This window comes from Polypterus senegalus, chromosome 9 (assembly GCF_016835505.1).
Source record: "Polypterus senegalus isolate Bchr_013 chromosome 9, ASM1683550v1, whole genome shotgun sequence".
In the NCBI taxonomy this organism is placed as follows: Eukaryota; Metazoa; Chordata; class Cladistia; order Polypteriformes; family Polypteridae; genus Polypterus; species Polypterus senegalus.
The window spans coordinates 115,087,274-115,098,013 of NC_053162.1; positions in this window are offsets into that span (position 1 = coordinate 115,087,274).

Genomic DNA, 10,740 nt, shown 5'->3' on the forward strand with positions numbered 1-10,740 from the left:
TATACCTTGAAGTTGGAGAATTAGTGATGAGTGAGTCAGTCAGTCAGTCAGTGAGGGCTTTGCCTTTTATTAGTATAGATAAGATTGAGCAACACCTGGCAAGGACAGGAGTTATTCTGAACAGTCAGCATTGGTTCAGAAGAGGGAGGTCGTGTTTTACTAACATGCTGGAATTCTATGAAGAGGCAACAAAAGGATACGATCAAAGTGGAGCATATGATATTATTTATCTTGTCTTTCAGAAAGCATTTGATAAGGTGCCACATTAAAGGTTGGGCATCAAACTAAAAGAAATGGGAGTCCAGGGTGATGTTTTTAGATGGGCGCAGAATTGGCTCAGACACAGGAAGAAGAGGGTGATGGTCTGAGGAACCTTATCAGAAATGTCCGATGTTAAAAAGAGTGGTGTTCCACAGGGGTCAATGCTAGGGCTACTTCTTTTTTTAATATATATAAATGATTTAGATAGGAATATAAGTAACAAGCAGGTTAAGTTTGCAGATGATACCAAGATAGGTGGAATAGCAGGTAATTTGGAATCCATTATATCATTACAGAAGAACTTGGATAGCATACAGTCTTGGGCAGATTTGTGGCAGATGAAATTTAATGTCAGTAAATGTAAAGTATTACACATAGGAAGTAAAAATGTTAGACTTGAATACACAATGGGCGGTCAGAAAACCAAGAGTACACCTTATGAGAAGGATTTAGAAGTCATAGTGGACTCTAAGCTATTGACTTCCAAAAAAGTGTTCAGAATCCATTAAGAAGGCAAACAGAATGTTAGGTTATATAGCACAGTGTGTGGAGTACAAGTCCAAGGAGGTTATGCTCAAGCTTTATAATGCACTGGTGAGGCCTCATCTGGAGTACTGTGTGCAATTTTGGTCTCCAGGCAATAAAAAGGACATAGCGGCACTAGAAAAGGTCCAGAGAAGACCAACTAGGATGATACCAGGGCTACAGGGGTTGAATTATGAGGAAACATTAAAAGAGCTGAGACTATACATTTTAAGCAAAAAGAAGATAAAGAGGTGACTTGATTGAAGTTTTTAAAATTATGAAGGGAATTAGTACAGTGGATCAAGACTGTTATTTTAAAATTAGTTCATCAAGAATACATGGACACAGTTGGAAACTTGTTAACGTTAAATTTCGCACACACATTAGGAAGTTTTTCTTTACACAAAGAACAATAGAGACTTGGAATAAGCTACCAAGTAGTGTGGTAGACAGTAAAATTTAAGGTACTTTCTAAACTAGACAATGTTTTTTTGGAAGAAATAAGTGTATAGGACTGGCGAGCTTTGTTGGGCTGAATGGCCTGTTCTCGTCTACAGTGTTCTAATGTTCTAATGTTTAAAGACCATAAAATTAGGATGATTAACACAGATGGACAGAATTCTGCACCAGTGGTCAACCAAGAGGATGGGCTTATGAGTATCCAGGAAGCCAATGACATGACCTGTATTCCTTTCTATTAAATCCCTTGTAACCTAGTAACTAATTGCTCTTCTCTAATTATGCTACACCTTGACCTGGTCATAATTTGCTTTTTCGGTAATCAGACCCCATAGGATGTGGCCGCAACAGAGGATGAAGCAATCACTTTACTCCAGAGGGTGACTATACTGGACTGAAAAGGTTTGAGTCTGTGCTGGAGTTTGGACGTGGTTGCCAATAGTCCAGACTTCCTAAAAGACAGCGAACACAGGAGCACATACTGGGAATTTCTCATTCGTGGGGAACAATTGCAAGCCATGGTCTCCATCACGAATGGGGTTCAACGGCTTACGCACGGCTCCCCGTGCCGGGTAGACACACGTTGATCCATTCAGTGTATCACATACAAGTGCATCACAGACCTGTTAATGCTCAATCTCACGTGGCTGAAAGCCACTTGTCCGTCTAAGAATTTGGACGCCGACCGCTGTTGGGTCGTGTAACTATTTGGCAGGTGGGAGTCTCGTTCGTTTTCGGAAATAACCAGCCAAATCGCTGCACCAACTAAGAACTGCCATGCACCACCACCCACAGAATCGAGAAAGAGCTATCAATCTGTCAATCCTCTCCGTGTCCAGGCTGGGTGAGGTTTCCTGGGTTGAGTCAAATGAAGCGAAAGGCTTCACACCTGGTGGTGCCCTTCCGTCAATTCCTTTTAAGTTTCAGCTTTGTAACCATACTCCCCCCTGAACCCAAAGACTTACCTGGTTGGCTGCCCTGTTGCGGGGCCTGCATTGGTAAAGCAGGTGAGACGGTAATGAAACAGAGGCACAGGGCTTATTAGTTTTTAAAGACTGCTTCCTTCATTGGGTTTTAACCAATGCACGGAATGAACCAACACACAATCGTCCGTGTGGCGCTGGAGGGTGGAACGGAGGAGAGGAGAAGGACATCCACTCCGCTCCCTCCGTCATGCTAGTCTGCTGATTTCTCGTTCAGTATGCACTGCTTGCTCATGTGCCCACCTTCAACTCGCCACTGAAGTCGCTGTCGCCTTTGTACAGTCCAGATGCACCTGTGACTCACGTAGACTTTTCATTGCTCTGTGCGGTTTTGGCTGCCTTTCTATATATAATCCACCAAGACACCCGACCACAGTAGTAGCGAGGTGGGAGAGGGGTGTGTACAAAGTACAGGAGCATCTAAGAAGACGCATGTTTGTCGCAGATGCGAATTGCTGTATGTAGCGTGTAAAACAGTTTGCCAGGGTGCACGCGGTCGTGTGTCGTAACCGAAAACTCGTTTTTTAAAGACTGCTTACTTTATTGTGTTTTAACCTCAGTTTTAAAGGAATATTTTAAGGATCCCATGGGATACCCCTCGCAAACCGTTTTACACGCTGCATATGGCGATTCACCTCCGCGAGAAACATGCCTCTATTAACAGTCAGCGTGGGTCGGAGCTGCATGTTGCCTCTAATGCAGACAAATATAAATGACGGCATTTTTTCTGTATCGTCGCGTCTGAGTTGGTGGCCGTGGCTCTGCAAGTTGTCGTCGTATACAATGGTCTTGGAGTTGGTGGGCGTGGCTCCTTCCTGCATGCGCCATAGGTGTCTAACTTGTCGGCGGCTTAGTGAATCCACGCCTTCCGCGTGCTTTCCATGCTCGTCTTATATATATAGATAGTAGAAAATGAAATAAATGAATTTGTCATTTGGGGTTTGACAATATGCAGTTTTCAAAATTGCTGAAATATCTTTTTAAAATATTGTGAACTCACCTATCCCACTCATTCCTTGGTTAAGAGCGCTGTCTTCAGTTCAACAAGGCTTTAGGTTTTTTGTCCTGTATTTGTGCACTGATAGTTCCAGTTGTAACTATTTAATAATTTTTTTACCAAAAAAGCATATTTTTTGCAGATTTTGTGCACACAACTAGACAACGGACATGTAGATTATGGAACATGAGTACCAGTGGGATTTTTATTTATTTTTTTTACCATGGATGTTTTTTACATTCTTTGCTATTGATAGATAGATAGATAGATAGATACTTTATTAATCCCAAGGGGAAATTCACATAATCCAGCAGCAGTATACTGATACAAAGAAACAATATTAAATTAAATAGTAATAAAATGAAAAGAATTAAAATAAAATTAATGTTCGTGATTTACTCCCCGGGTGGAATTGAAGAGTCGCATAGTGTGGGGAGGAACGATCTCCTCAGTCTGTCAGTGGAACAGGACAGTGACAAAAGTCTGTCACTGAAGCTACTCCTCTGTCTGGAGATGACACTGTTAAGTGGATGCAGTGGATTCTTCATGATTGACAGGAGTTTGCTTAGTGCCCGTCGCTCTGCCACAGATGTTAAACTGTCCAACTTTAATCCTACAATGGAGCCTGCCTTCTTAACAAGTTTGTCCAGGCGTGAGGCGTCTTTCATCTTTATGCTGCCACCCCAGCACACCACCGCGTAGAAGAGGGCACTCGCCACAACCGTCTGGTAGAACATCTGCAGCATCTTACTGCAGATGTTGAAGGATGCCAACCTTCTCAGAAAGTATAGTCTGCTCTGACCTTTCTTACATAGAGCATCAGTATTGGCAGTCCAGTCCAATTTGTCATCCAGCTGCACTCCCAGATATTTATAGGTCTGCACCCTCTGCACACAGTCACCTCTGATGATCACAGGGTCCATGAGGGGCCTGGGCCTCCTAAAATCCACCACCAGCTCCTTGGTCTTGCTGGTGTTAAGGTGTAAGTGGTTTGAGTCGCACCATTTAACAAAGTCTTTGATTAACTTTCTGTACTCCTCCTCCTGCCCACTCCTGATGCAGCCCACAATAGCAGTGTCATCAGCGAACTTTTGCACGTGGCAGGACTCGAGTCATATTGGAAGTCTGATGTATATAGATTGAACAGGACCGAGAAAGTACAGTCCCCTGCGTGCCCCTGTATTGCTGCACACAATGTCAGACCTGCAGTTCCCAAGACGCACATATTGAGGTCTGTCTGTAAGATAGTCCACAATCCATGCCACAAGGTGTGAGTCTACTCCCATCTCAGTCAGCTTATCCCTAAGGAGCAGAGGTTGGATGGTGTTGAAGGCGCTAGAGAAGTCCAAAACATAATTCTTACAGCACCACTGCCTCTGTCCAGGTGGGAGAGGGATCGATGAAGCATATAGATGATGGCATCCTCCGCTCCCACCTTCTCCTGGTATGCGAACTGCAGAGGGTCGAGGGCGTGCGGACCTGTGGCCTCAGGTGGTGAAGCAGCAGCCGCTCCATGGTCTTCATCAGATGTGACGTCAGAGCAACAGGCCGGAAGTCATTCAGCTCACTAGGACGTGATACCTTTGGGACAGGAGTGATACAAGATGTTTTCCAAAGCCTGGGACTCTCCCTGTTCCAGGCTCAGGTTGAAGATGCGCTGTAGAGGACTCCCCAGTTCCAACGCACAGGCCTTCAGCAATCGTGGCGATACACCATCTGGACCCGCTGCTTTGCTGGCACAAAGTCTTTTCAGCTCTCTGCTCACCTGGGCTGCTGTAATTGTGGGTGGGGATGTCTCACCTATGCTGGTATCAGCAGAAGGATGGTTGGAGGATGCAGTACTCGAGGTGAGAGTGGGTTACTGTGATCAAACCTATTAAAGAAGTTGTTCATTTGGTTTGCTCTCTCCACGTCTGTCTCGATGGCGGCACCCGCTTCGAGCTGCAGCCAGTGATAATCTTCATCCCATCCCATACTTCCTTCATACTGTTGTTCTGCAACTTCTGCTCCAGCTTTCTCCTGTACTGCTCTTTCGCCGTGAGCTGGACTCGAGTTCCTTCTGCACGCACTTCAGCTCATGCTTATCACCACCTTTAAAAGCCCTTTTCTTCTGGTTCAAAAGGCCCTTGATGTCACTTGTACTCCATAGCAGCATACTGTTCTTACTGGAACTACAATGTCCATACAGAAGTTGATGTAATCAGTTGTGCATTCAACAGCCTCTTCAATGTTCTCACTATGTGATCTCAGCAATATATCCCAGTCTGTAGTTCCAAAGCAGTCTCTCAGAGCCTGCTCTGCCTCAGGGGACCACTTCCTGAATGAGCGTGTGGTTGTAGGTAGCGCCTCACTCTTGGTTTGTATTGAGGCTGAAGCAGAACCAGGTTATGATCTGCTTTCCCAAGCGCAGGCAGTGGGTGGCGCTGTATGCGTCTTTAACGTTTGCATATAGTAGGTCAATAGTCCTGTTTCCCCGAGTGTTACAATCCACATACTGGGAGAAGGCAGGTAATGTTTTATCCAGCGTTACATGGTTAAAGTCTCCAGCGATTAGCACAAGTGCCTCAGGGTGCTGCGTTTGTAACTGCGGAATGGATGATGTCACTCGCCATCTCCGCGTTCGCTTGAGGGGGGATGTAAACAATAACAGCAATCACGTGTCCAAACTCTCTGGGCAAGTAATAGGGGCGCAGACTTACGGCCAACAGTTCGATGTCCCTGCAGCAAATGGAGATTTTAACGCTTACATGTCCTGAGTTGCACCACTTTGTATTGACATAGAGAGCGAGTCCTCCACCTTTCTTCTTTCCACAGGTACTTGCGTCTCTGTCCGCTCTAACTGTGCTAAACCCGGGTAGCTCCACGTTAGCATCTGGGATGATAGACGTTAGCCACGTTTCACTAAAACACAGCAAGCTGCATTCTCTGTAGGTTCTGACATTTTTCACCAGCACAGCCAGTTCGTCGATCTTATTTGGTAGTGAGTTTACATTTCCCAGGATCACAGAAGGCACCGACGGTTTATAACGCCATTTTCTCTCAAGTTGTCTCAATTTAATCTTATTTTTATCTTTGCGCTCGCTGCCCCGATATCGTCTTCTTACCTCGTCAGGTAAATAAGGAACCACACTGGCATAAGCATTTCTTCTCAGTGCTTTAAGCTGACTACAAAACTGTAGAATTACTGGTAAACTGTAACTTTTTTAACAACATTAAGAGCAACAAACAATAAACAAAAACTATTTACAAAATCATATTGGTATGGTCATGTGAAACAACTTAACTTACTGTCTATCTCACACTAGCTTGTCACCATTGCTCCATCAAAACTGAGCAACAATGTGCCAGTTTCTAGCCTGGCACTCTTAGCACCCCCTAACCCCACAGTTTTCTGATCAATTTCATGTCAAGTCCTAGCTCAGAAGGCACATCATTTATATAATTATTTTTAATCTCTTCCTACTGATTTCCCATTCAATTCAGTTATCAGCAGCCTACCATAATGAGTGAATTCTTCAGCAGGCCAAATTCAACTTGAGGAATCTAAAGATATTTGTCCCTTTTTACCACTGATGTAAAAAATCCCAGTGATGTTGCAAAATTTTTAACATCATGTGCAACTTTAAATATCTGCATTTTGAGAGCTTGCCACAGTAGCGTAAAGTATGTGGCCAAAACAATAAGAGCTAAGCCAGCCCAGCTGCCTTAACAACTTCAGTTATATTTGCCACATTATCTGTTGTAATGCAGGCTGTGTATTTTTCTTCAGTTTTTCACTCATTGAGCATAGCATGCAGTTGTTCTGCTAGGTTTTCTGCCTTGTGCAAGTCAGGTGAAAAACCTCCATTGGAGACACCATAATTGTAGTTTGTAATCAGGGTCTATAATGTAAGCGGTGATCAACTTGTACATCTGCATATTTAAACTGGACCACGTCCTTTATTAGGGAAACAAAATTCATTGCTCCGATAAACAGTTGATTGCAACTTTTTAACCCAATGGCACCAAACCTAAAAGGCAAATGAACCTTTATTGTCTTTGTGAATTTGTGAATTCAGCTGATTTACTCAGAAATAAAAGTCTAGATTAATTGTGTTGCTAGCTTTTGTTACTTTGTTTTTGACAATTGCAACAAATCATTTTGTTTAAAGTTGCAGGCTCCCCTTTTTGTCTGTTTTAAAACCAAACTGCCAAAAAAAAAAACTACACAATTATCCATTTTAAATAGTTGGGTAGTGATAGCTAGGTTCCTAGTTCCTGGTATGTTCATGTTGGCTAGATCTGAAAATTATCAGTATTTTGTTTTGCAGGTGCAATTGAGCATTTGCCAATCACCACCTAAAAATAAAAATAATATTGGGGGTCAAAGCTATAAATACCGCAACAATAGTATAGCCATATCACCCAAACCTAATGTCAAGGCAGGGTGCGAGATATATGCGAAACAACTTACAGTCTTGTGAAGAAGTAAGTACATGACATGAAATGTTCTTTTTTTAAAATATATGGACATAGGATTTGATTTCATTTAAGCAATATCTATAGATAAATGAGAAAGAAACATAATGACACATTTACATTTTTTAATTCACTGCACAATTTAAATAAACATTCACCACCGGTCAAAAGTTTGAGTTTTTCCAGTTTTTCTTCAAATTTAATCAAAATGCAATCAAATCAAAATGTAGTGTAAATGCAAATTTTGCACATGGAAAAAAAACAAGTACAATTCTACATTTATCACTACCTAAAATACCTAAAATTATAAACAGGTTACATAATTACAGAGGATCTAGGTGGAACCTCTCTTATTTAAACCACAGGTGCTTAATTTGAATTACTTTGTTATTGAACCATATATATTATCACCATGCCTAGCTAAAAACAGTTCTCTGAGGCATTCACAAAGGAGTTTGTAGATGCTTATGAGTCTGGAAGTGATTTAAAATGATCTCCAAACAATTTAAAATCAATAATTTCACTGTCAGGAAGATCATATACAAGTAGAGAAGATTTCAAACAACTGCTGCCTTGTCAATGCCATTCTGCCAAAGCAAATTCAGCTAAAGTGAAGAACGCAGGAAGCAGAGAGAAGTCCCTAAGAACCCCAGAATTTAATTACTGGACCTACAGGTAGCTCTGTCAGTGTTGAAGTCAAAAGTGCATGAGTCTACCAATTAGAAAGAGGCTGCACAAATTAGATCTACAAGGGAAGTGGGTCAGGACTAAAGTTTACCCATGAACACCTAGGCAAAGACCAGGGACCTCATGGAAAAAACCTTGCTTAGATTCTATACTAGAATCTTGCTTAGGCTGAAAAGCAGAAATGGCATTAGTGTAAAAATAATTGGGTTATAAAAGTGTACATCTGCCACATGCCACACCAAATTCCTTTAAAAATTTAAAACAAACTTAAAACTCTATACACGTGCACACTTTTTCCCCTTCTCTATTACCTTGCATCAGTAACTGCCTATGATGTAAAAAATGTGTTTTTTGAATATTCACGATCTAATTATCATATAAATTTGGCCATGTCCTTAAGTGATATCATAATGCAGTAGTGCACCACAAATGGGTTAACACAAAATATGGAACTTCATTGAATGTGAACTTGTTGGTCTCTCAGCAGGAGTCACAATAAAAAAAATCCAAGAGTAGGAGTAAGTGCCAACAGCTGAGTGGAGAGAGCAATAGCAATATGTTATCATGCTGCACCAAGACTGTTGCCAGTGCCATGGCACCCACGTCTTGACCAATGAGGTAGTGCAGGCACAAGAACAGCTGACACAGGCTATTAATGCCTTATGTCAAACACTGTGTGAATTGTTGACTGTATGTGCAGAACTGTGAGATATTAAGAACAATAATATTGAACTTGTAAAAAAATAAATATCCTTTTGCAAAATAAATGTCAACATTGCAATACATGCAAGTTTATTTACATTCTACGTATACTATCCAAATGTGCCATCACGATGTGGCAAACCCTTATTAGGGTGTACAGCAGTGTGCTGCGTGATGAGTCCCAACATTGCCATCAACCTTTTAATGAACTAATGGTCCATACAAACACTAATTGCATGTGGGAGTGCTTTTAATTATATATTCTCTCTTTTGGTGTACCCACTATTACCTGCAAGGAAGATTATACTGTATAAGTTGTTTGGAATGTACTAAATTAATTGCATTTCTGTCAATTAAGCTTGTGTGCTGAGAAGCCAACCATCACACACAGCAAAACTCTAAAATCTACTTCCTACACTATTTGACATAAATATTGGGTGGAGTTGGCTCATGTTAAAGCAACGTTAGTAAGAAACCTTTGAATATAACATCCATCCATCCATTTTCTAACCCGCTGAATCCGAATAGGGTCACGGGGGTCTGCTGGAACCAATCCCAGCCAACACAGGGCACAAGGCAGGAACCAATCCTGGGCAGGGTGCCAACCCACCGAAGGACACACACAAACACACCCACACACCAAGCACACACTAGGGCCAATTTAGAATCACCAATCCACCTAACCTGCATGTCTTTGGATTGTGGGAGGAATTCATTGTTTATTAATTGAACAAAGGTGTTTTCTGTATATAAAAGCAAATTTATATAGTATGCAAAAAATCATGGCGATCCCTGATAGTCTGCCATTGGCAAAATCCCCCAAAAGGGCTAACACTGCCATTGCTGATTGTTTCCTACAACACACAACACACAATTTTTATAGACAAAACAGATAGGCTACACACTATGCAATTAGCATTAAGTGTATACATTAAGTGTTATTGCCAGCCTTGACAACAACTGTATTTAGGGAACATGTCACTTAGCTGTGATATAATTAGTTCAAGAACAATGGAATTTGACATTGCAATGAAACTACATTTTATGTTCACCAAAACTAAACATTTGTATAGGACTTACAGATGTTTAAAACTTGCTATAACGTTAAGTTAGTTTTCATGCTAAGTTTGTGTTTTATAAATCCCAACTTTTACTTTACTGTACCTGTTTCCAAGTTTAAGCAAATTTTATGCATAAGGCCCCAGGACTTCTTGAACAATATGCTCTGGACAGGCCAAGACAGAGTTATTTGGGCACAGTACCAGAAAATGGTGATGGTACCAGAAGACGGTGGTTAGTGAAAACCAAAGACAGCATTTGACCAGAATAAGTAGATATCAACTTTAAAACATGGCAGTAAAAAGTTAAGGTTTAGGGCAGCTTTTCTGCATCAGGGCTTGGGAAGCTCGCCTTTATAGAATCCACTGTGAAATCGTCATGGTACCAGAGGTTACTTAATGATAATGTCAGACTATTTGTCAGAAGACTGAAACTCATTTGAAAGTGGACCATGTGACTGATCTGAATTCCATCAAGAAGCAGTGGATGGATTTGAAATAGTATGTGCACACAAGACATCCATCAAACTTTACATATTTGAATAAATTCTCAGTAAAGAAAACTTTTTCTAGTCAATGTCAGCGACTAGTAGACAGTTGAAAGAAATAC